This window comes from Lithobates pipiens, unplaced genomic scaffold, assembly GCF_037356315.1.
Source record: "Lithobates pipiens isolate NorthernLeopardFrog02 unplaced genomic scaffold, aLitPip1_a1.2 Scaffold_23, whole genome shotgun sequence".
Classification (NCBI taxonomy): Eukaryota; Metazoa; Chordata; class Amphibia; order Anura; family Ranidae; genus Lithobates; species Lithobates pipiens.
In genome coordinates, this window is record NW_027507785.1 from 295210242 (window position 1) to 295232295 (window position 22054).

Here is a 22054-nt window from a genome sequence, read left to right on the forward strand (position 1 = left end):
CCTGTACAAGCGTTGTTTGACTTACTTTTTAATTAAAGTGGTCAAACGGATCTGGTAAGCATTTTGGACTTGTATCTTCACTGCTGGTGTAGTTCTACGTGTATGGTGGAGGGAGTCGCAAGCCTTTTTCCCGATTTGTTACTATATCACGATTACTATTTGTTTTCCACATTCCGGATCGGTAGAATTCGGCAGAATTCATTCTTTGTAGAGACACATCATTGGGACTTTACATTGCTAATTATTATTATTATGTATGGTGGTTCACTGATGTTCACTATTTCTCCAGTATAATTACTGTTATTATATATGTGCATATTTTTATTCTGGTGATCACCACCTTGTTTTCAAGCATTTTTGTCACAGCCATTGTAATTTAGTGGTTTAGAAAATATTTTGTAAATTGGTGGTTTAGAATAATGTTTTTTGCAGAGCGCCCTTAATCATTGTTATCACTTTACAGGTGTTTCTTTCACTTTTCTAGGGAGCTGCTCTTTGTGTGTATTTTCCATTTTCCATTTGTTTTTGTTCACATGGCGCAGAATTTGAGCAGTTGAATTGCAACTGCCTCGTTCACTTTATCAACTAATTTGAGTAAAACTAAACATTTTGTAATTTAAGTTATATTATAAACCTTAACTTTCATGTAATGAGCTAAACAAATGTTCTTTAAAACCCAGTTTTGTCAAAATTGTGGAAATTGTTCTTGTGTTTTTTGAGATATTTATTAAAATCTTACTTTTCCAAAGGGGTGTTCTCATTTATGGTTGCTCATTGCATCTTTGGGGCAGTTTCTAATAAAATACATTAAAGCTGCACTGGTCCAATATAATTGTTCATTTATAAATAAATAAATAAATAAATATATATATATATATATATATATATATATATATATATATATATATATATATATATTTATTTATTTTTATATATATATCAACTTGTGTTGCAAATTCTGTTTACTTATTTTTGCTATTTTGTTTAAGTTAAAAACAATAATCTCTTGTCCTTTTTTTGTAAAGTATACACTACTTGTAGCTAAAATTCCAATCTCCTACATGGATTGGGGGCGGCTATTTTGTCACTGAGCCAGCCTTTGTGAAAACAAAAATGTCTTTTTAGAAGTCGTCACACAGTCCACATATTCAATATAAACATGTATCTAGTGATTTTATTTTCAGCTGGTATCTGTCAGTCTTCTGAATTGCTGGAAGTTTAATCATCAGTGTTTATTTCTTACGACTTCCCAGCCATTAAAATATTAATCAGCTGTGACAGTGATTCACTCCGGGATGTCCCCTTTACATGGAGGGACAATCTCAGGAAATTGTCTGTAAACTTTTTTTTTTGTGCGTCATCATTGTTCATAAGGGTTTTTTCCTTTTATTTTTAAGGAATATTTCCTACGGCAATTTGCTTTATTTTTGGCAATGAGTCAGCCAAGGGAGCGCTCTGCATCCTGTTCATAATTTACAGTTGCAAATGCATAAACTTCCTTTAATTTATCATTTATTTTTTCAGAGTAAAGGAATTCGTTGGTATCTGGGGGACAAGTGACACCAAGAATAATGCTTCCTATCGGTGCCTTAGGAATAGTGGGCTAACCTGCCAAATTTCCCAAACGATATGTCAAGCGTCTCAATGTTTTGTGCCTTAATTGGCCACCGGTTAACACGTGTCAGACTAAAAAGCAGCTATTAGTTGGGGAATTTACATGGCGGGGAACGGTGTTATAAAACATTGCTACAGCCAAGGTCAATTACATTTACTTTGCTAAAGGAAAAAGAAATAAAGTCAATGTCAGGGTTGTACAGTCGTTCTCAACGGCTACATTTATATTGAAATTATGGCCTCAGAACCGTCTAGCAAAATTTATGTGCATTAATAAATAAATTTGTTGCATTTTGCATTTTTTTTCACAATGTGTTAAAAAGGTGACTACGTCAAAACTGACATTTAAAAGGTGAAGTGGGCTAGAATTGTAATTGAGTTTTTAGAACAGCAACAGCATTGTACATACAGATCATATTCCCAGGTGCATCTCGTCCTCTTTGTTTGTTGCCAGTATTAAACTGATTAGAGCGGCTGCCATTGTTGCTTTTTTAGATTTGGTGAAGAGACACAATGGAAGTCTTCAGCTGCAGTAAACCTCCACATAACTACAGGGCCAAATGGTGATGTAGGGGGTTGGCTAGAAAAACCACTGAGTGCAGCAGGGCGCTGGAGCTGCCGGTTTTAAAACATGGAGGATTTCTGAAGAACAAGTGGCACGGGCAGAAGGAGAGATAAATATTTACTTCATTCTTTAATAGAGTGAGCTTATTTCAGCAAGTTTTGTAAAGTGACAGAGGTGCTTTAACCACTTGCCGACCATCCATCGCAGTTGTACTGCGGCAGAATGGCACGGCTGGGCGAAACAACGTTATGTAACATCGCTTTGCCCTGTGGCCACTACGTCCGACTGTGTGTCCGCCCCCGCTCGTTCACGGAGCCGATGCGAGTGCCTGGCGGTCACGATCATGCGATTGCTCGGGGCACTCTGAGAACCGGGATCTGTGTGCTTAAATGCAAAGTTTCCGGTTCTCTGAGGGGAGAACAGACAGATCGTCTGTTCATACAGAGTATGAACAATGATCTGTTATCTCCCCTGCACAGCCCCCTCCCCCTTCAGTTAGAACACAAAATAGGGAACACATTAACCCCTTGATTGTCCCCTAGTGGTTAACCCCTTCACTGCCAGTGACATTTTTACAGTAATCAATGCATTTTCATAGCCCTGATCACTGTAAAAATGCCAATGGTCCCAAAAATGTGTCAAAATTGTCCAACGTGTCCGCCATAATAAGTAGATTAAATAGGCCTCATAATATATTAGTGATTATATACAAAAACAGTTATATATGTACCCTTGTGTGCATCCTTGATAGCTTGCCTAACATCATATGATTATGCATTTTTACCTCATTTAGACGCCAGCTACCTGGTGACTCTCTCTATATATCCTGTGCTATATCCTGTCCTGGGTGTGCCATATGCCTTGCATGCACTGAGGCATGGGTAAGCAGCCCTATATATTTGGTATATGTAAAAGTATTCACTATATATATATCTATATGGGTGCGTGTTATACGCCGATCCCCACTGTCTGTGAGGCAAAAAGACCTAGCACCGCCGAAAAATACCAAGCGGCGCAGAAAAAGACCGAGCATTCTGCTCGGCTCCGCTCGTAGTCCCGCCTCCCTGCTGTTTCTGCGAGCGCTGGCGAAAAAGACAGAGCCGACTCTACTGTGTACTCGGCTCGGCTCGGCTTGCAGTCCCGCCCATACTGGGTGGGATTGCGAGCCGAGCCAAGCCGAATACACAGTAGAGTCGGCTCTGTCTTTTTCGGCAGCGCTCGCTCCAGAAACAGCAGGGAGGCGGGACTACGAGTGGAGCCGAGCAGACGGCTCGGTCTTTTTCGGCGGCGCTCTGTCTTTTTCGGCGGCGCTCGCTTGGTCTGTCTCGGCGGCGGGATATTTAAACATGGAAGGCTGCAAACGGTGCTGGGCGAGCTGGAAATGACACTGGCAAGCTGCAAATGACACTCTGCAAGGCTGCAAACAGCGGTGGGCAAGCTGCAAATGACACTGATCATTCTGCAATGATGGACAAGGCTGCAGATGCACACTGATAAGTTTTTTTCCCTTAAACTTCCCTCCTAAAACTTTTTTCCTTAAAATGCCCTCCTAAACTTGGGGTGCGTGTTATACGCTGGTGCGTGTTATACCCCGATAAATACAGTAATGTTATTCTAATTTGTTCTGCATCTTTCACCTAGATTTTCTTTACCTGTACCGAGATAGTCCGCCTGGCTCTTTTTCCTTTGGTGAGTCTTGGTTGGTGTCTGCCATAATGTTGCTGTCCCGATAAAAATCGCAGATCGCTGTCATTACTAGTAAAAAAAATAATAATAATAATTAAAAAAAACTAATAAAAATAAAACTTTTGTAGACGCTATAACTTTTGCGCAAACCAATCAATACACGCTTATTGCGATTTTTTTACCAAAAATATGTAGAAGAATACATATCAGCCTAAACTGAGGAAAACATTTTTTTTTTACATATTTTTGGGGGATATTTATTATAGCATAAAGTAAAAAAAATTGGTTTTTTTTCAAAATTGTCGCTCTTGTTTTGTTTATAGCACAAAAAATAAAAACCGCAGAGGTGATAAAATACCACCAAAAGAAAGCTCTATTTGTGGGAAAAAAGGACGTTTGGGTGCAACGCTTTAACGACAATTGTCAGTTAAAGCGAAGCAGTGCTGAATCGCAAAAAGTGCTCTGGTCAGGAAGGGTGTAAAATCTTCTGGGGCTGAAGTGGTTAAAGCGTATGTTACCCAAACATTTCATATTTCTAAAATGTGTCTGTTGTACCACGTACTTGTAAAGGGCCCCATTTACACCTCAGCGTTTTGTAGCTTAACCGGTTCCCAACTGGCTCACGTACATTTACTGTGGCACAATGGCACCGCTGCACGAAACCCTGTATATATAGTGGGTTCCTTTAAGAGCCACCAGAGGGGGTACGCGTGCGCCCGCTGTGCGTGGACGGTGAGTGCTGGCCATGCGCGATCGTGTACACAAGTGCCAGCACAGGGACACAAATCCCTGTGCTGTTAGAGGAGAGGAGACATATTGTTTGTTCCTAGTAAGTAGGAACCGCGAAATGTCTCCTCTCCTACTCAGTCCTATCCCCATACAGTTAGAATACACTGAGGGAACACACATTTAACCCCTTGATCGCCCCCTAGTGTTAATCCCTTCCCTACCAGTGTCATTTACACAGTAATCAGTGCATTTTTATAGCACTGATCGCTGTATAAATGTCAGTGGTCCCAAAAATTTGTCAAAAGTGTCCGATCTGTCCCTCTCAATGTCGCAATACCGCTAAAAATCACAGATCACCGCCATTACAAGTAAAAAAATAATGCAAATGCCATAAAAATGCCATAAATCTTTCCCATAGTGTGTAGACGCTAGGGTTGCCACCTTTTCTTCAAGTCAAACCCAAACACTTTAGCGGCACAGGGCACATTCATTTTCATGTTTATACACAATAGGATTATAAAAGACCTGGGACACCTTTGGGTGCCCCAAGGAGAGTGGTGGTAATGTGGCTCGCTGCGGCAAATAGTGGGTATGACCAAACTGCTCTTTGTGACATCATGACCCCCCCAGTGATGCCAAACCTGCCCCCCAGACAGAGGCCCGCAGCTCCCGAATGGCAACAGATTTTTGTGTGACTACAGTAGAAACGTGGTTAACAGGTAACGTGGTTAACGAGCGTTTAGAAAGGCAAGCAACTTTTTTTTTAAATTTCTGACTCGGTTTGCGAGCGCTGTCTCGCAAAACGAGGAGAATGCAAGCTAATGGGGTGTGCAGTAATGCATTTCGCCAGAGATGCGGGGGGACCAGTGACACTGGGAACCGTTCCGAGCCATTTAGAATTACTCAGAATCACTCGGAAATACTCGTAAACCCTCGGAAATACAGAGTTTCTGAGTGTTTCCGTGCCTTTCCGAAGGCTTTCTGAGTTCAGCTGAGCTGTCCCTTAGTATTTCTGGCGCCCCCCCCCCCCCACCTCTGGCCACATGCGGTATTGCATGCAATAGAAGTCAATGCAGAACAAATTATCTTCGTTTCCATTGACTTCTATGGGGAAACGCTTTGATATGCGAGTGCTTTGAAATACAAGCATTCTCCTAGAGCGGATTAAGCTTCATAATCCAAGGTTCCACTGTATCGCAGTTACTTGGGGAGCCACAGCCCAGTCTAAATAATGTGTCGGGGGTTTCAGGAAAACTGAAACCCCGAACACAAGATTCCAAGCCCGAATTGTCCGAGTGAATCCTGGACAGGTGGCAACCCTAGTAGACGCTATAACTTTTGGGCAAACCAATCAATATACGCAATTTCTTTTTACCAATAATATGTAGAAGAATACATATTGGTCTAAAGTGATGAAGCAATTCATTTTTTTAAAAACATTTTTGGGTAGATTTATTATAGCAAAAAGTTAAAAATATTGTTTTTTTTTTTCAAACTTGTTGCTCTTTTTTTGTGTATAGCACAAAAAATAAAAACCACAGAGGCGATCAAAAAGAAATCTCTCTTTGTGGGAAAAAAAGGAAATAAATTTAGTTTTTGTACAGCATTGCATGACCGCACAATTGTCAGTTAAAGCGCAGTGCTAAATTGTAAAAAGTGCTCTGGTCTGGTAAAACCTTCCAGGGCTGAAGTGGTTAAAGCAGAGCTCCACCCTAAAGTGGAACTTCCGCTCATCGGAACCCTCCCCCCCCCTCCAGTGCCACAATTGGAAGCTTTCAGGGGGAGGGGGTGCAGATACTTGTATAATACAGGTATTTGCACCCACTTACGGGCATAGATACCCGCAGAATCTGCGGGTATTTACGCCACTTCCTGTCCCTTCCCCGCTGTCTGCTGAGAAACACATGGGTCCCAGAGACAGCAAGGACCTTCCATATAGCGGAGCGTGACTCACGCATGCACAGCAAGGCTTCACTTCCTGATTCTCATAGCGAAGATGGCAGCGGCAGCACCCGAGAGCTGAGCGGCAGATCGGCTTCAGGTGCCGACATTGCGGGCGCGCTGGACAGGTAAGTGTCCATATTTTAAAATTCAGCAGCTGCAGTATTTGTAGCTGCTGACTTAAAAAAAACAAAAAAAAAAACGGCGGAACTCCCACTTTGAATCTCTATAATGCTAGAGGAGAAAAAAAATGATTCTCTATGGAGTTGGTTCATATCTCCACTACAAGTTGCCTGACTTGTAGTGGAGCTCAAATTGGAGCTCAAATTAGTGTAGCTCAAATTGGGCAGATTTGGCGTGTTTTTACTCCCATAGAAATACATGAAAAAGCGTGATTTGCGCATTTTTGTGCACTTTTGCCACATGTAATATGAATAAATAAATGTAAAATAAATACACAAATCATCATCAATAAATAATAAATAAATAAAATAGATTAATAATATGTAATAATAAATTAATTAATAATAATTAATCCCTAATCGTAAAATGTTTTACATAAATTATATATTTTTTAATAATAATAATAATAATAATAATTATAAAAAAATAACAATAAATAAACACCCAAACCCGAACAAAAAAAAATACATTAATAATAATGTATTATTATTATTATTATTATTATAATTATTCATAATAAAAATAAATGTATTTATTTTGGGTTAGGGTGTTTATTATTATTTAATTATTATTATGATTTTATTTTGTTTTGTTTTTAACAGATAGGGGTTAATTATTTATGTATTTATATACTTATTATTACATAGTATTTATTTATCGTACTTATTTATTATTTATGCTTATTTTTATTTATTTATTTGTGTATTTATTTTACATTTATTTATTCATTTATTATCAGTAGTAGTATTATTAACACCCTAGCCCTAACAAAAAACAAAACAAAATAAATAAATAATATTAATAAGACAATAAATAAAATATTAACCCCTAATCCTAACCCCTAAACCCTAATGCTAACCCTAACCTAACCTAAACTTAACTCTAACCCCTTACCCTAGCAAAAAAAACATAATATGTGAATAATTGTAAAAATAATAAAAAAAAAAAAGTAATAAAAGCTGATGAAAAACTAAAAAAGCTGAAAAACCTAGCAACAAATGATCCAACAGATAATTGTTCTATCTATTGACAAAAAAAAAAAAAAAAGAGCAAATCTCAAAAATGCTGTATAAAAACATGCAAAAACATGCTAAGATTGCGCATAAAATGCGCAAAAAAGCGCCGGGAAAACACACAAAGACGTTACGCTCAGGAATGCAGCCTTAGACTGCTTGAATTACAAAAAAATTATGTATTAATGAATTCATAACTGCATAAATTTGTGTATTTGCTATCGACTTTAAGCACATTCTAACACTATAAATGCCAGTAAATTCAAAATAGCTTTCACTTCCTTTATGCCTATTGTTATTTGCTTTTTCACACATTTTAATGCCCGACAGAAAAAAATATCCCAGTGTATTTTCATCCAATGGCGCACTTGTTAATTATTACACTGAATGTTTCCAAATTTAGTAATGTTTCTATAGGCACCCATAAATCTTTATGGAAATGCAATGTTTTTCTCAGAAAAGCGAGTTGCCGCTAAGAATTGCAAATTTCTCCCAAATTCTTAGGATACAGCCAGCCTGAAAAGAGATTTTTATTAACATCTAATATGGCTTGATACACTATATAACAGCTGAGACATTTATTACATTTGGGGGTTTAAATAATCCTTGGATTCAGTGGGTACAACACAAAAGTTTGGAGAATACTTTTGAAACTCAATTTTCGAAAGTAATTACTAATTATAAAAGTCATTAGTACAATCTGAAAATGTTAATTACCATATCTTGTGTAGGATTCGACATTTCAAATATTAATACATGCAATTGGCAAGCACTGTTGTCTAAATGTGTTGTCATTACCATCTGTGGCGTTTATAACATTATTCAGAATGAGGGATGTTTAATAATAAACCGATTTCTGTAGGACAAGATGTGCTTTAATAAGAGATTTTTATGGGGCATTCTTGAAGACGTTGGAAGCCGATATGCAAATGTGCTGTTGTAGTGAAAATTAATTGAAAATGAATAGTCCATCTGATGGGTGACAGATTCCAAGAAATTTGGTGTTAAAGCTGAAATACAGACAAACAGTTAAATCCACAGATGAATTACATATGGGGAATCTGGTTTATCTACCAAGGGGTTAGTATTTCTGTTTATCCAGTCCTCTGATTTAGATAGATACATTACATATGTTGGCAGGTGCAGTCTACTTTCTCAACCACAAAGGCCCTGTTGCTGGAGAGGAAGTCAGGAGGAGCAAGGTTCCTCTATAGTTTCCTGGGTTACCTATTGGATGCTGCCACCCCATGTGACTCAAGTGGCCATCTTTGGTCAGGCAGACTGCGCTTTGGCAAGTGGACAGAGTAGGGACAAATACCCCGTCTGTGAGGGACACAGTATCAGTGCTAGGGAAAGGTTCTTGATGTGGAGGGTAAGCATAGGGCCTCATCTCTTCTTACCAACTCCTGACTTGGACCAGACTGCTAGGTTACATTTGGTCCCCTCTGTACAGACACTGTCATCCCAGCTGGAATCTACCTTGTCACTGAAATGTGAGTGTGCTCGGGGCTGGTGGCCGTTGATTTGAACTGTTTCTGTATTCCTTTAATACAAGTTCTTTTGCACCTGCTGTGTGAATTATTGCCGCCACACCAATCTGCATCCCACTTACACATACACTATATTGCCAAAAGTATTGTGATGCCTGCCTTTACACATACATGAACTTTAATGGCATCCTAGTCTTAGTCGTAGGGTTCCATATTGAGTTGCCCCACCCTTTTGGAGCAATAACAGCTTCAACTCTTCTGGGAAGGCTGTCCACAAGGTTTAGGAGTGTGTCTATGTGTATGTTTGACTCTATATAAGTCGCTACACAACGCATCCTTGCCATTGCAGCCAGAGACAGCGTCGTGTCAACATCGCAAGAGAGAAGAAGAAGAAGAGAAGGCGGCGGCAGCGACAGAAGACCGGGCCAACACTAGTAAAAGAGCTATAAGAAGATAGCGGAGGCCTGGCAGAAGAACCCAAGAGCGGGACAAGACCCCAGAAGAGTGGGACAAGACCCCGAAGTCAGAAGAAGACCCCCGGACAGCAGCGGCGACGACGAAGAAGAAAGCAGGGCTCCTACGCTAGTAAAAGAGCTAGTAAAAGAGCAAAAGATAGCGGAAACACAATATCGGCGGCATCTACTGTATCCCTTAGAAGGCAGCCTATGTTTGCTCCTGTTTCATGCGCTGCAGCGCCAAGTGTAGGGAAACATATGTGCCGAATGACTGTTAATAATAAGCTAATTATGGCCTTCCTGGACTCTTGAAGTCGATGACTTTGGTTAAAGCTGAGATGGTTGAAACTGTGAATTTTCATGCTAAAAATGTTGCTGTGATCTGTGTACATGAGGATGCCCGGGAGTATCCTATACCCACTTTTAACATTAAAACTTACTTAGGCACGGTGATCCCACTTGGTACACAAGGCCATCATTGGTAGGGAGAAATTTTACCTGGCACGACTTCAGCAGTTCAGCATGATTTTTTTACTGAACCTAGGGTCCGTGTCAAGCTCGAATTCGAATTCCCAAAGCTAGAAGAAAGGACATCAGTGATGAAGTTAAAAGAATGTTGGAGCTAGATGTCATTAAAGAGGAAGTAAACCCTGATGGGTTTACTTCCTCTTTGATTCCCTGCAAAGGTAAAGCATAATAGACTACTATGCATTGCATAGTAGTCCATTATGTGTCACTTACCTGACACAGGAGCCAGCAAAGTCACCGCTGTCCCCTGTAGTCCGGAGCGTCCATCTTCTTGGTGGGTCTCGCTGCTCCGCTGCTGTCATTCGGCGAAGCCGCGATGACGTCACTCCCGCGCATGCGCACGGGAGCCGCCACTCGCGGCATATCGCCGTTAACAGCGGCGCGCTCAGTGTGCCTGCGCGCCGCTGTCTACAGCGCATGCGCCGTAGACAGCGGTGCCTGTCTTTCGGCAAATATCTCCTAAACCGTGTAGGTTTAGGAGATATTTCTTGAACCTACAGGTAAGCCTTAATCTAGGCTTACCTGTAGGTCAAAGTTGGTTGTAAGGGTTTGCAACCACTTTCAGGAATCCAATAGTGACTGGCCTAGCCCCATCGTGTTAGTCTCAAAACCGGGTGGCACATGGAGGTTCTGTAATGACTTCAGGAAGCTTAATGCAGTGACAAAGTTTGACACTGACCAGGGTAAACAAACTTATAGACTGACTTGTCAAGGCCCACTATCTGACGACTTTGGACTTTGGACTTGACAAAAGGTTATTGGCAAATACCCCTGACTGGTAGTGCTAAAGAGAAGACTACATCTGTGACCCTGGAGGGTACCTTTCAATATAATTGGGTTGCAAAATGCCCCTGCAACATTTCAGAGAGCCATGGACAGGACCCTAAGACCGCACCAACGGTATGCAGCAGCCTATCTAGATGACATAGTGGTACATAGCACTGACTGGGAGTCTCACTTGTCCTGTGTCCAAGCTGTCCTTGATTCCCTCTTCAAAGAAGGTTTTATGGCAAATCCCCAAAAATGTACCATTGGTTTAGAGAAAGCCAGGTATTTGGGAAATACTATTGGCCGGGGTGTCATAAAACCTCAAGTGAATAAAATAGAAGCCATCCAAGAGTGGCCACAACCTGAAAACAAGAAGCAGATCAGGGCCTTTCTTGGGATTGTGGGGTACTACAGAAGGTTTAAACCGAGTTTTGCAACTATAGCTGCCCCACTGACAGACCTTACGAAAGGGAAAGACTGTAATGGTGAAATGGTCTCCAGTAGCAAAGTGATCCTTCCAAGTCCTGAAAAAGGCTCTTTGTGCACAGCCAGTACTGAGAGGGCCCTGACTGGCTTGCTTTGCTCAGTAATTATGTCAGTACCTCGATCAGCACTGTTATGAGAGCTACTGGGCATGTCTGGCAATTGGGTGGCTTTTTAAAGGACTGTTGTATGTGTCTCCAAACACCGCTGATGAAGTCCCGCTCACTGGGAAGATACATGTGTGGGAGGACCTGAACACATCAGCAGCAGCCACCCTCCACTCAGTCTATGTGAGATATGCTTGGAGCTTGCAGCAAACAATTTCATTCATAGCACTGGGATTACAGTGCTTCACTTGTGAGTAGTTTTACTTTTGGGTTTAAATAAAATGTACTGAGTTTACACCAGGGGTCTCAAACTGGCGGCCCTCCAGTTGTTGCTGTCCCTTGTCAAATTTTATTTGACAAGGGACTCTGGACATGAATTATACAATACAAAAGTTTAAGACATGAGCTCCGGTGTACATGATACGAGACAATTTGAATTGGATGGACAATCAAACAGTTAGCAATATCATATGAAAATTGTAAAAGGTATACACCGAAGGATGCAACCCACAATAATGGTTATGGTTGTACTGTCCGATGTTGGGAAAAGCCCCAATGCATTTTGACCTTTAGGGTCATGGTCTTCTTCAGGGGGGGTTCTTACATTTCTACAAGCACATCAAAAGAAACCAACATTTTAGTATTGTTTTGTATGCTTATACATGCGTTAGACTTAGGTAGTCACATTATATTTACCCTTTCCACCAAATGGGCTAGTTTATCCGGACTTCTTTATAGAAACATGAGAAAAACAGAGGATTCCCCCACTGATGATCTTGGATTTTGCTGGGGAGCCATCCCTGCCTACAGCCTCAGTGGGGAGGCAACCCCGACTTGTGAGGCTTACAAGTGGTTACAGATTTAAATGTGCCCCCACATTGAAAGCCGGAGGAAAGAAGATGGGAACCAAGGCACCTGAAAGTCATCATAATTGTAATAATTAGTATTTATTATATGATATCAGCATTCTAACCTGAATATGAAAGGATTTTCCTACACAGTGGCAAAGCAGGGAAGGGTTTTTTTTGAAGAGGGAAAGAAAAGAGGGGGAGGGGGGAAAATCCCCCAAAAATTTAAAAAGAAAAGAAAGCAAATAAAAAACAAGGTATATATCTCTATATGTCTTGATTTTTAAATTTTAGAAGAGGGATGTTCTATCCTATTGCAACTCAATTTGGGCTCCAATCAAAACATTTGGGCCTGAAGTACACGAAGAGTGAGGAAGTGACCAAAAGACTAAACGAGAAGTGATAAAAGTGCAGGGTGCCAGAGTGATGGGAAAAGGGGTTTGTGTAAATTTATTATTATGAAAAACCTTTTTTTTTACTCACATTTGCTGCTAAAAAACCCCATGGGGAATCTTTTTTTTTTTGCAAATATTTATCTCGGGGTGTGCAGCCTTATCAGACTCTCCATATGTGTTATTCTATGTTATAGTTACATCTTTACCTCTTTAACTCCTTGTGAGGGGAAGGCTTTTGTAGACCTATCTTTTAGCTCAGTAGGTCCACTGTGCAAGGTGACCAGCCCGTATTTCTGTCAGTGGTGGTATTTTCTAGAATCTGCAAAAGATTGAAAAGCATCTTTACCAGCACAAGTGTTCAGAGTTGAGGACTCTATCTGCCTTACTCCCTATTTACCCATTTTATGCATGGACTTTCTCTCTGAAATTTTTAAATGTATACATTTATTAATCTATGTGCAGGGGTCTCAAACTGATGGCCCTTCAGCTGTTGCGAAACTACAAGTGCCATGAGGCATTGCAAGGCTGACAGCTACAAGCATGATTCCCTCAGGCAGAGGCATGATGGGACTTGTAGTTTCAAAACAGCTGGAGGGCCACCTATTTGAGACCCAAGCCTTAGTGATTTAGTCTAGTTTTATTTAACGCTGCACTATTTATGTTTTTAAAAGTTTACTGAGGATTTGTATTCTGACCTTGAGTGTTATAGCTATTTTTAGGTTAGGATATTTGTTTGCACCGATTCATCACTATTTAGTTTAAGTCTATAAAAAAATATAAAGAACCCTGCCCTTCTCTTATCTAAATTTATGGGCCTATTGACCACCTTTTTGGGGAATTCGGCTTTTTAACTGGCTCTCCACATAACAAGGTTTGGGAATTAAAACCAATAAGTACATAGGAGGCTTGCCCAATTTCTCCAGGCAGACCTGTCCTTAACTGTGGCTACTTCTTCCGCGACACCTTCACATAACCTACAACAGTGGCTATAGGGGCATCAGGCCTCATCATATATACACGTTATCCCTTTACTGTCAGACGTACTCTCTAAGCTGTCAGAATTTGAATCTACGCTCTTGCAGGACAACCCTCCAACACACATAGTTTCCTAATTGTCGTTTTTTTACTTTTGACTGAATCTTCTCCTGATCTCCTTCCTTATACTCAGGTCTGGGAATCAGAGCTACATCACTCTATTTCTCTCCTCGAATGGCACACGTGTTTTACCTGAACAGATAGACTTTCCCTAGCCTCCAAGTACAAGAAACAGGGTTTAAACTAGTGACCAGATGGTACAGGTGCCTGTCCGTTTTTCACCATTTCAACCTATCAATCCTGCCAAGGGCACCATGAACCATGTCTGGTGGGACTGTCCTCCTATTAGGATCTTTTGGCAACATATTTTTGAGTTGTAGTGTAAAATGATGGCAACTTCTATTCAGGGCTTACCTGAAGTAGCCCTCTTGTTGATGCTTCCTGGAACCTGTACATCCATGAAAAAAGACTGATACTTTTTGTCTGCGCTAGGGAAATCATTCCCCGCCACTGGAAAACGATCACCATACCTTCCCATGGGGAATGGGTCACTGAGGAGATTCATTTCCCATCTCTTCCCAGTCATGATGGAGTTAGTACTTTTTCTTTTTCTCTCATTCTGCTTTGCTCCCCGATCCTTTGCCCTCTCTGTACTCTGTGCCTTTCTGTATTTCGATTCCCACTCTTTTACCTAGCAACATTTTTACATTGATGTGCCTGACATTCTGGTGATCCTTGTAGCATACACATCATTTTCTTATTGTGAGCATTCGATGATTTGCTGTTTTTTCTGAAGCTTTACTTTATCATTACAACCACTATAAAGAAACATTGTGAAAGTTAACACAATTTTTAGTTTTTCAATTTTTTAAAATACTTTAAATTATTTTATATGTTTTGTTAAACGGTTTACTCCTCCCTATTTTTTTTACATCCCTTTGAGATTGCAACTTTCCATTTTCGCTAATAATACAGGGCCAATTTTTTTGCTGATTTTAATAAGCAGGCCCCTAAATTTAATTTTGTTTAGGATTGATGTAACATATAAAGCACTGTCCAAACTTAATGAAGTAATCTTATAGAGCTCTAACGCATAAAATAAATGACCATGAAAATGTATTCACGAAGTGGTATTAGCTTGTTGCGAGAAAACAATGCTTTGTGTCCAGCACAAATCTTCACCACACCAAACTCAATGGAAAACCTAATTCAAAGTAGCCGGAGGGTAGAGGAATTCTTACAGATTTGTAGCCAGCAATAATATTTTCTACAAGCTTCACAGCTTAAAGGAGTCATGGGAAATTCTGGTGGGAGAGACTACATTACATAATGGGAAATAGTTTAAAGCTGAACTCTATGCAGATAGAGAACACGATTTAGTGCAGCCATGTATTCATTAAAAAGCTTTAAGGGCCCATTCACACCTATGCATGTGTGTTTTAATGTGTGTTAAACATGTTTTGAATTGCATCTGTCTCTTCATTTCCTGTAAGACCTTAATGAATTTCAGTGCACCAAAAAAAATATACCTGACAAATTTTTGGCTTAAACAATGTGCCACAATTCAAAATGTATTTTTATGAATTTTGGTACATTAAATGTAAGGTCCGTTGACATGCATTGAATTGAATAGGATGCCACCCCCTTCTCAAACCCACATCTTCTTAATAACTATCTATTTGCCTGAAGTTAAAGTATATCTATACCAAAAAGTTAGAACCTCTGTTAGATGTTATTGCTATCTGGGGCTCCCTCATTTTGCCCTGGGGAAAACAATTTTTACCAGACAGGAAGTTAGAGAAAATCATAAAAACAACCAATTTTGAGGTTTAGCATTCCCCTACTTAAAGGGTTAGTTCACCTTTAAAAAAAAAATATTTTCTTGTTAAAAGGGCTCCATGTCCTTAAAAAGCACTGTGGAGTTAAAAAAAAAAAAATCCTTCTCTGACTCACCACAAACTTTATAGGGTTATTAAAGGCAGAATAAAAAAAAAAAAAATTATACTTACCTGCTCTGTGCAGTGGTTTTGCACAGCCCAGATCCTCCTCTTCTCAGGTCCCTTTCTGGCACTCCTGGCCCCTCCCTCCTGCTGAGTGCCCCCAAAGCTAGCAATTTGCTATGAGGGCACCAGAGTAGGCTTGCTCCCGAGCAGAGGCTCAACCCTTCGGGTCTGGTATACATTTTAAGGGGAGCCCCACGCCAAAATGTAAAAAAAAAACATGTGTGGCCCTCCTCACAATCCATACCAAACCCTTATCCGAGCATGCAGCCACGAAAGGGAGGTGGGACGAGTAAGTGCTTCCCCCTCCTGAACCATACCAAGCCACATGCTTTCAACATGGGGGGTTTGCTTTGCCCCCCACACCCGACAGCACCTTTATCCCCATGTTGCGGGGACAAGAGCCTCTTCCCCACAATCCTGTGTGGTGGTTGTGGGAGTCTGTGGGTGGGGACCATAAACCATAAAAGAGTTGTGGCAGTTGGACCCAGTGCTACCTGGAGGATTGCTGGTTTATGCCAGATTTTGGAGAGAAAGGCACACTGATTGCACAGCTGTGTGCTGGGCTATTTAGTTGTGACCTGACTATGGCTCAGGGCCCCACCCAACAGACAGGAAGTCTGTGCATGGGAGTCAGGTAGACGCCCATTCCTCTGCAGGAGTCAGAGGCTGCATGGGGCAGCCAGAACATGCATGTCTACAGGAGGCAGATGTGCTTGGTGACAGAGCAGCAAGGCACTGATCAGGTGTAAGCTAGGAGAGGGCTTAACTCTGGGAAACTCTTTTGGTCTGAGAAGCAGACCTAAGGCCTAGGCTAAAGGCCTAAAGCAGCCGTGTGGCAAGAATGTAAGTCAGGAGGCTAAAGTATTGAGTGTTCAAGATACCGTAATGGTGGAACCCCCTCCTGCGTGGGCTACTGATGTCTTTGTGAACTTTTCCATGTTTTTAAATAAAAGTGGGCTACCAGGCCCTTAAAAATACAGTTTTTGACTACCACACTCATTTGAAAATGCACCTACCGCTTGAGTCTGATCATCCCAATCTTACAGTGTATAAAGTGAATAAAGACACAACACGAGTTTTTGATAATTCTATTTAAAAAAAAATCAAAAATACAACATTTTTGCTATCGGTGTAGATCTATAGTCAATCACGATGCCCGCCACACCACTGGACCCCAAAAAAGTAAAAAAAAAAAAAATCCTCTGGTGTTGTCGAAGGCTCTTGCCATCTTCCTGGTCCTTCATTTGACATTTCTTAAATAGCTATGTTGGGTCGATGATGTCACAAGGGGTGGGGTCACAAAATGACATCATCGGGTGACTTTGTTTTTTAAGAAACAAAATAAATTTAATGAAGCAAAATGAAACTAAATTAATTCCGAAATGAATCAACAAAACAAAATTAGTAATCTATCTGATCAAATTCCACTGTTCTGCATGTGCCCACACTCATTAGTTGCCGAGACCCTCCAGCCTTTTCTAATATGGTGATTCACAGGTCATCCTGCCTTATCGGCAGGACAATCCATGCTCAACAGTTGCCGATATCCTCCAACTTTTTCTAATATGGTGAGTCACAGGTCATCCTGCCTCGTCGGCAGGACCATCCACACTCATCACTTGTTGAGATCCTCCAACTTTTTCTAATATGGTGAGTCACAGGTCATCCTGCCTCATCGGTAGGGCAATCCACACTCATCAGTTGCCGAGAACCTTCAGTCTTTTCTAATATGGTGAGTCACAGGTCATTCTGCCTTTTTGAAATGGTTGAACTTTGAAGCTTGATGAGAGGGTGTTTTTTCAATATTATAAAGCATTAGATTTCCTAATACGATAAGGGAAAGGAGGAGTAGTGTTCACATTTTTGACAGATCTTGGAAAGAATCCTTTAGTGTTCAGGCAGGTCTGCTGTGATAATTCCCTTGACAGCGAGCATTTTGGAAAACAGGCTTGGGACTCCTATCAGAGATAAAGTCAAAAGTTCAAACATCAGATAAATTGTTACGTAGGTGAAAATGTTGCTCTGGTTAGACTTATTCCTGAAGCTGTACTGAGAAATGGAATTACACTCAACGATGAACAGAGCAATATATATTGTAATCTAACACAATGAGATCATCAAGAAAATTAATTGTGGAAATATGACTAAAGTAGTTTTCCATTAAATCATCTTTTTTTCTGTACAGCTAGTAAGGTTTATAGCAGCTAACGGAGCAGTTTGACTCTTTTATAGTAAATGTATATTTACAGCTATTTGTACAACTTGATGTATATTTAGTTTTTACGTTCTTTTGTGTGATTATAAAGCCAGGAAAGAAAATCAAAAGTGAAAAAAAAAAAATGATACCATCAAGAGATTCCTTGTCCCTTCCAGCTGAATTAATGTGACTGGCAACACACAAGAAAATGGACATTTACAGTTGAAAGGCCAGTGAATGAGTATACCAGCATGGGCCCTGGCCGCCAGGAATAGGAAGATGAATAAACGGTGGATCCCCCATGGAGAGATTTATTTACTGTTGTGGGATGAATAATAATCTGCCAGGCACAACTCAGATGTGATAACTAAAGAGCAAAGCAGACTCAATATTTCGGACACACAGCTGATTAAAAGCTAACAGTGAAAAGTGTTGCCGCTAATGAGTCATACATTTGGCTGATGAAGGATCACTGCTGTGGGCCCAGTAGGAGGACTGTAGGAGTCTATGTATTACCTGTGCAAAGATACTAATTTATATTGGTATAATAGTTTATGTTCTGGTCTATTAGATTCTTCACTGAAGGAAAGGATGGATTTGTAGACTGAAACGCCCAAGTTCCTTTGCAAGAAATCATCCAGCACCCTCACCCTTCAATATGCCACCATCCAAGAACTACATTGTTATAAAGCAGGAGGTTTTTCTTTTCAAACCTACCCCCTTTCGCATTTGCAAATGTGGTGTTTTTTGTGCTGGCCCTGTCCCCCGCCACCATTCTGGCAGGACCAGGCACAAAGAGTGGCTGGAGGACGGACCGAGCACTTCATCCAGAGCTGAGTGCCTGAACTCGGAAGAGTCAGCCAGCTGCAGAGGACCAAGTCATGACCCAGGCTATATCTCTTGTACAGTGGAACACGGTGGGGCAATGCTGGGTTTGCTGTGCAAGTGAGCATATATTTTGAAGATAACCCGGTAATACAGGTAAGGGGTATGAAGACAAAAGAAAGAAAAAAAAGAAACAGGAAGGGAGTTTAATGCTGCTTTAAAGTATATGTAATTCAAATTACTATAATCCCATAAAAAATAAATAAAAAAAAACACTAATTGACAATGGATTTACAATGACAGACATTTGTTTGGAAACTTTATTTTTTTAATATTTTAATAAAGGACCTGTCAAAGGTTTGAGTGTCTTTTTTTTTTTTTTTGTGAATGAGTTAGGTTATTATGTACCCCATACTCATTTGCGTAGAAGGGGCTGATACCTGGTCACCCCCTTCTTACTAAGGGGGACTTCCAGATCCCAATTAACGCCTTGCCCTCAGATCTCTACAACCACCACAACCACTGGCCAGGGTTGTAGGGCAGAGGTCCTTGTCCTTATCAACAGGACCTTTTGTGGGACCTCAGTTGTTTTGGTTTACATACCCCTCTAAAATGTCCCCCAAAATACATAGCAGACCCTTGGAGTGGTGTGTGTGTTTTTTTATTTTTATATAAGAAGCTGTCAATGAAATGTAATTTGCAGATACTAATATCCCCTTGACACTGACGTAATGCAAATATGCGGCCTTCGGCTTCAAGGGGTTGTACCGGGGTGATGCTTGCAGCTGCAAGCATCACCCCAGTGCCGTTTTCCAGAATTGAGGGTCGGCTTTCTTGTAATAACAACCGATGCAGCTATGCAGCTAATCAGCCACTCGGCTGTTATTACAAGCAGCCGGAGGGAACATCTCACCGCCTTCCGAGGCTCGCCCCGGGCTCTCTCCACTGGGAGAGCCGAGCGACCAGCTGGCACATTCACTGGCTGGCCAGAGACCCAAACAATGCCGGAATCAGCTTTGATCGGATCTTGGATCTAGTAACCCGGAAGCGACATGATGTCATGTCATCACTTCCGGTTTATTTTATTATTATTATTATTATTATACAAGATTTATATAGCGCCAACAGTTTACGCAGTGCTTTACAATGTATAGGGGGGACAACACAATTACAGTACAATACAAAAGGTACAGGAGGGCCCTGCTCGTAGAGCTTACATTCTAAAGGGAGGGGGTGGTGGTACAAAAGGTAATAGCTGCAGAGAATGATTTGATGGGGGTTTATTGAAGACTTAAAGAGGAAGTAAACCCTGATGGGTTTACTTCCTCTTTTTTTCCCTGCAAAGGTAAAGCCTAATGGACTACTATGCATCGCATAGTAGCTCATTATGTGTCACTTACCTGACACAGGAGCCAGCGAAGTCGGCGCTGTCCCCTGTAGTCCGCCGCATCCATCTTGCTGGTGGCGTCTCGCAGCTCCGACGAATCACAGCGGCGAAGCCGCGATGACGTCACTCCCGCGCATGCGCCCGGGAGTCGCGTCTCGCAGCTCCGCCGCTGCCATTCGGCGAAGCCGCGCTGACGTCACTCCCGCGCATGCGCACGGGAGTCGACAAATTAGGCAAATCCATTCTTGGACTTGCCGCATTTAGTGCACCTGCGCGCCGCTGTCTACGGCGCATGCGCCGTAGACAGCAGTGCCCATTTTCGGGCAAATATCTCCTAAACCATATAGGTTTAGGAGATATTGCTTGGACCTACAGGTAAGCCTTAATCTAGGCTTACCTGTAGGTCAAAGTGGTTTGAAAGGGTTTACTTCCTCTTTAAAGGCACCAGATTTAAAAACAATTACAGAATTCAAAACAGCCTTGGCGTTTTGAATGCTTTTAAGTGCGAAGAGGGATTTGGGGTCTTAAAGACCCAAGATCCTTCCAGTAAGAGTACCTGTCACTGCCTATTACTGTCACAAGGGATGTTTACATTCTGTGTGACAGCAATAAAAGTGATCAAAAAATAAATAAAAATTAAAGAGACAGTGTAAAAAATAAAAAATAAAAAATAAAATAAAATAAATAAGAAAAAAAAAACAATTAAAGCGATCCATGCCTCCGTGCTCGCACGCAGAAGCAAACGCATAGGTAAGTCGTGCCCGCAAACATGTGAGATATCTCCAAGAGTTAGATCGAGAGCAATAATTCTAGCATAAGACTTCCTCTGTAATTTTAAACAGGTAACCTGTAGAAATTTTAAAAGTGTTGCCTATGGAGATTATTAAATACCGTAGTTTGTCACAATTCCACGAGTGTGTGCAGTTTTAAAGCATGACATGTTAGGTATCTATTTACTTAACTTTCACATTATGCAAAAAAATTGGGCTAACTTTTCTGTCTTGTTCTTTATTAATTAATGAAAGTGTATTTCTTCCAAAGAAATTGCATTTTAAAGACTGCCGTGCAAATACAGTGTGACATAAAATATTACGCAACGATCACCATTTTATTCTCTAGAGTTTCTGCTAAAAAAGTATATATAATGTTTGGGGGTTCTCTAGGTTTTCTAGTAAAAAATACTGATTTTAACTTGTAAGCAACAAGTGTCAGAAAAAGGCTTAGGTATGAAGGGGTTAAACACTTTTTTCCATTGTAAATGTCAGTTCTGCTGCAGCACCTTCTGTTCATGTCAGGCAGGATTAAGGCACAACACAGGCTTATTATTTAAAGGAATTAAGCTTTTGTAATGTTCCACATTTGCCATTTAATAAAAATCACTGATCGTGGCCGAATAGGATTTTTTTTTTAAACGTTTTTTTAAACACTTGCCGCCCACGGATGTCCTAGAACATCTTTGAGTTGCAGTGGTTATACCGGGATGATGCCTACAGCACAGATATCACCCCAATATCTTTTTTTTCTGGCTGGCGATGCTCTTTTTTTGTAAAAGTGATTCTAGTGGCTTATTAGCCCAACCCCCTCCCCCACACCACCACCTTCCTCCACCTTCCTGGGCTCTTCCATCCCACCGGGGAACCCAGGATTGCAGCCGGAAGTTCTGGCAGCTGACCTTAAAGATGATGGAGGGCTGGAAGTGACGAATATTTTTCACATGTGACATATCGCCACAAACGTTGAAGCGGGAGCATTAATAGCACCAGAACTCCTGAATTGTAGATGCCATAGTTTGGTGCCGTTCC